The following is a 5,324-nucleotide window of genomic DNA, read 5'->3' on the forward strand; positions in this document are numbered from 1 at the left end:
GGCTCACTCCCCCACACTTGAGATGAACATTGTCCTCAATGTTCGTAGTGTTAGGGAGTCACACTTGCTAGAGCAAACTGAAGAAAAGAAAATGATGAACTGAGTCCTTAAAGAATTGGAATTTTGAGAAAAAGATCTTTATTTTACTAACTAATATTCTAAAAAGATAAATGACAAAAAGATTCCTTAACTTGTTCATGAGCAAGCATAAGAGATTATTGGTTATCTAGATAAACAGTGGATGGAGGGGGTACACTACTGCCCATTAAATATGGTTTCAGGCGCTGACCATTTACTTTAAACGTGCCCTGAACTGGGTGGGTGAGTTCTATAGCCCCATGGGGAAAAACCTGTGAAATGGTAAAGGGTCCAGACCACCTGGATCTCAGCTTACCTGGAAACAAGCGGAGACGGGAATTATATAACAATACCTGTTGGCCCACATAAAAGTCCCGTCTCAGCAAGTTCTTATCATGCCAGTTTTTTATTCTTTCTTTATAAACTTTGGCATTCTCATAGGTGGTAAGTCTGAATTCATCCAATTCATTCAATTGCAACCGCCTTTTAGCCCCTGAGGCCTGAATGTCAAAATTTAAGAATTTAAGAGCCCAATAGGCCTTGTGTTCCAATTCAACTGGTAAATGGCATGCTTTACCAAAGACCAATCTGTAGGGGGACATGCCAATAGGTGTCTTAAATGCAGTTCTGTATGCCCATAATGCATCATCTAATTTGATGGACCAATCTTTTCTGGTGGATGCTACGGTCTTTTCCAGAATTCTTTTGAGTTCCCTGTTAGCCAACTCCACTTGGCCACTGGTTTGAGGGTGATAAGGGGTAGCTAATTTATGTGTAATTCCATATTTCTGCATTAACCTCTCAAATTGGCTATTGCAGAAGTGAGTTCCCCTATCACTAATTATAGCTCGCGGAGTGCCAAATCGGGAGAATAGCTTCTTTAGGAAGTGTACTACCCTTCTTGAGTCATTTGTGGGTAAAGCCATGGCTTCTACCCATTTGGATACATAGTCAACTGCAACGAGGATGTACTTATTCCCAAAAGAATTCGGGAAAGGTCCCATGAAATCTATACCCCAAACATCAAAGATTTCACAGATTAAAATATTGGAAAGGGGCATTTCATTCCGTCGGGAAATGTTTCCCGATCTTTGGCATTTGTCACATGTGGACACATACCGATGGGCATCTTTGAAGAGTGTGGGCCAATAAAAACCTGATTGCAAAACCTTGGCTGCCGTGCGACTAGCTCCAAAATGACCTCCTGCTTCTTTATCATGGCAAAATTGGAGTACCGACTCCATCTCCTCCTCGGGGACACATCTCCTTATGATCTGATCTGCACACAATTTATACAAAAAGGGTTCCTCCCACAGATAGTATTTTACATCAGAAAAGAATTTCTTTTTCTGTTGATATGAAAGGTTAGGAGGAAGGACTTGTGCAGCTAGATAATTAGCAAAATCAGCATACCAAGGATATGAGTATTTCTGTATTGAGTACAACTGCTCATCCGGAAATTCTTCTCGAATGTTGCTGGTTATCTCCTCTTTTGAGCTTACCGTGTCCAACCGGGAGAGATGGTCAGCAGCCAGGTTTGCAGCACCCTTCAGGTCTCTAATCTCAATGTCAAACTCTTGCAATAAAAGGATCCACCTGATCAGTCTTGGTTTTGAGTTTTGCTTGGTAAGCAAGTGCCTTAATGCCGAGTGATCTGTGTGGACAACAACCTTGGATAATATCAGATATGAACGAAACTTATCAAGTGCAAATATTACTGCTAACAGTTCCTTTTCTGTGGTGGTGTAATTGAGTTGGGGTCCAGTCAAGGTTCTGCTAGCATAGTAAATTGGCTGAAAATGTTTGTTCATTCTTTGTCCTAAAACAGCTCCTATAGCAAAATCACTCGCATCACACATCAATTCAAATGGGAGGGTCCAATCTGGTGCTATCATGATAGGTGCATGGATCAATTTGTCTTTCAAGATGTTGAAAGCATGAAGACATTCAGTTGAAAATTCAAAAGGCACTTCTTTCTGAAGCAAGGTAGATAATGGCTTGGAAATTTTTGAGAAATCTTTAATAAACCTTCTATAGAATCCGACATGTCCTAAGAAACTTCTCAAAGAACGAATAGATGTTGGGGTTGGTAATTTTTCAATTGCCTCCACCTTGGCCTTGTCGACTTCTATACCTCTTTGAGAGATCTTGTGTCCAAGCACTATGCCTTCTTGCACCATAAAATGACATTTCTCCCAATTCAACACAAGATGTGTTTCTTTACATCTAGTAAGCACCTGTTCCAGATTATTCAAACATGCATCAAATGAAGAGCCAAAAACTGAAAAATCATCCATGAAGATCTCAATAAATTTTTCAACCATATCAGAAAATATAGACATCATACATCGCTGAAAGGTTGCTGGGGCATTGCATAACCCAAAGGGCATCCTTCGGTATGCAAAGGTTCCATATGGGCAAGTAAAAGTGGTCTTTTCTTGATCTTCTGGTGCAATTGGTATCTGGTTATACCCTGAATATCCATCCAAAAAACAATAATACTCATGCCCGGCTAGCCTCTCCAACATTTGATCCATAAATGGGAGAGGGAAATGGTCCTTCCGGGTGGCTTCATTTAATTTTCTATAGTCAATACACACACGCCATCCGGTAATGGTTCTAGTAGGGATGAGTTCATTTTTCTCATTTGGAACAACAGTCGTACCCCCTTTTTTGGGCACAACTTGCACAGGGCTTACCCAAGAACTATCAGAAATAGGATAAATGATCCCAGCATCTAACAACTTAATTATTTCAGCCTTTACCACTTCTTTCATGTTGGGATTCAGGCGCCTTTGGGGCTGAACGGAAGGCTTGCTGTCCTCTTCCATCAAAATTCTGTGAGTGCAGATTGATGGATTAATGCCTTTGATATCTTCTACCTTCCAAGCTATAGCATTTTTGTGTTCCCGCAGCACTCTTAATAATTTTTCTCTTTGTAAGGGATTCAGTGCTGCGGAAATTATCACGGGGAGATCTGATGGTTCCTCAAGGAAAGCATACTCTAAATGGGATGGTAATTGCTTCAGTTCAAGGGTGGGGGGTTCTTGGGGTGATGGCTTACCTGATGGTCCGGGCAATTTGCCTAAGTTCTCTAATTTAAGAAACCCCTTTCCCTTGAATTGAGGCTTATCATTCAGGTATGCTATCATGAGGTTTATTTTTTCATTTTCTGTTTCTTCAAGTTCTCCCTGCTGGAGGCAGAGTTCAAGAGGATCAGTTATTCTACTTACCTGGAAGCATTCATCAATTGTCAATTCAATGGCATCAATCATAAAACAAGAATCATCACTAGAGGGTGCATGTTTCATAGCATCAGACATTTTAAAAATTATCTCCTCATCTTGTATCCTAAGGCTGAGTTGTCCTTGTTGGACATCAATCATTGCTTTCCCGGTAGCCAGGAAAGGTCTCCCTAGGATAAGCGGGACCTCCACATCTTCTTGCATGTCTAACACAATGAAATCAACTGGAAAAATGAATTTGTCAACTTTAACTAACACATCTTCTATGATCCCCCTAGGATGTCTAATGGATCTATCAGCCAATTGTAATGCCACTCTAGTGGGTTGGGGTTCATTCAACCCCAATTTCTTGAAGATAGAATATGGCATTAAATTGATGCTAGCTCCCAGGTCACATAAAGCTTTTTCGATTTTTAAACTGCCAATGGTACAAGGAATAGTGAAACTCCCTGGATCTTTGAGTTTCTGAGGCAGCTTGTTCAGAAGGATAGCAGAACATTCCTCATTTAATGCAACTGTAGCCACATCTCCCAGTTTCCTTTTGTTTGCCAATAATTCCTTCAAAAACCTTGCATAGTGTGGCATCTGGGCTAAAGCATCAGCAAAAGGAATATTAATATGTAAACTTTTAAATATTTCAAGAAACTTACCAAATTCCTTCTCCAATTTTTGTTGCTTCAGCCTGTTAGGGAATGGAACTTGTGGTTGTTGGTGCATCCCTTGTTGTGCTTCTGGTTGTTCCGTCTTCTGTTGTCTGGTTCCAAGGCTTGTTTCTGCCTTGGGTTCAGCCCAATTCTTCTTTTCTACCTCAGGCAACTCTTTTCCACTTCTTAAGGTAATAGCTTGCACCTGCTCTCGTGGATTCACTTCAGTGTTGCTTGGAAGAGTTCCCGGCAGTCTGGAAGAGATTAATTGTGCCAATTGCCCCACTTGGTTTTCCAGGTTTTTGATTGAGGCTTCCTGGTTCTGGAACCTAGTTTCTGCACCTGCTATAAATTTTGTCATCAGTTCCTCCAAATTGGATTTCGGTTCAGGCTGATGATAAGTCTGGTGGAACGGCTTGGAAATATGCTGATTTGGCCAGGACTGGTTTGAATGTCCCCTCCATCCTGGATGAAAAGTATGGTGACTCTGGTAACCCTGCTGTCTTGACGAATTGCTGACATAGTCAACTTGTTCAGTAGATGGTCTGAACTGATTGCCAACTTGGCAGTCTGTACTGATGTGGCCTCCCCCACACAATTCACAATTAAGAGGCTGCACATGCATGGCAGCTATCTGCATTTCATCTATTTTTTTACTGAGTGCTCCTATTTGTGCAGCTAGTGCTGTATAAGTGTCAACATTATGCAAGCCTTGCTGCTTCCTAGTTTGAGTCCTTTCCGAATGCCATTGATAATTGTTGGCTGCCATTTCCTCAATAAGTGCATGGGCAACCTCAGGAGTTTTATTATTTATGGATCCTCCGGCTGCAGCATCTAATATGGTCTTATTTGAGTCAGTAAGACCATTATAGAAAGTCTGCACTTGCAGCCAAATGGGGAGGCCATGGTGAGGAACTCTCCTTAACAGCTCCTTGTATCGTTCCCATGACTCATATAAAGATTCCCCCTCTTGCTGGAAAAAAGTAGTGATGTCATTCCTCATTTTAGCAGTTTTAGAAGGGGGAAAATATTTAGAGAGAAAACGGCTGGCCATTTCGTCCCATGTGGCTATAGATCCTGCCGGTAATGAGTTCAACCAAGCTTTGGCTTTATCCTTCAAAGAAAATGGGAATAACCTCAGCCGGATGGCATCATCACTTACCCCATTGTGTTTGAAGGTGTCACAGATTTCCAAGAAGTTAGCAATATGGGCATTCGGATCCTCATGGGCCATACCACAAAACTGAACCGTATTTTGTATCATTTGGATTATGGCCGGTTTAATTTCGAAGTTATTGGCAGCAATAGTTGGCCTGATAATGCTGGAGACAGTCCCGGTGAGGGTAGGCTTGGCATA

The 5,324-nt window shown here is 41.5% G+C and overlaps 1 non-coding gene across 1 annotated transcript; it reads left to right on the top strand.

Annotated features, from left to right (window-relative positions):
* Positions 1-4,866: 4,866 nt before the first annotated feature.
* LOC148852806 (small nucleolar RNA R71) lies at positions 4,867-4,973 on the top strand. Its single transcript, XR_016100043.1, has one exon. It is a non-coding gene; the product is annotated as a small nucleolar RNA R71 (small nucleolar RNA).
* The last annotated feature ends 351 nt before the right edge of the window (positions 4,974-5,324 follow it).

Source organism: Nelumbo lutea, chromosome 5 (genome assembly GCF_056320005.1).
Source record: "Nelumbo lutea isolate HS-2025 chromosome 5, American lotus-T2T, whole genome shotgun sequence".
Lineage (NCBI taxonomy): Eukaryota > Viridiplantae > Streptophyta > Magnoliopsida > Proteales > Nelumbonaceae > Nelumbo > Nelumbo lutea.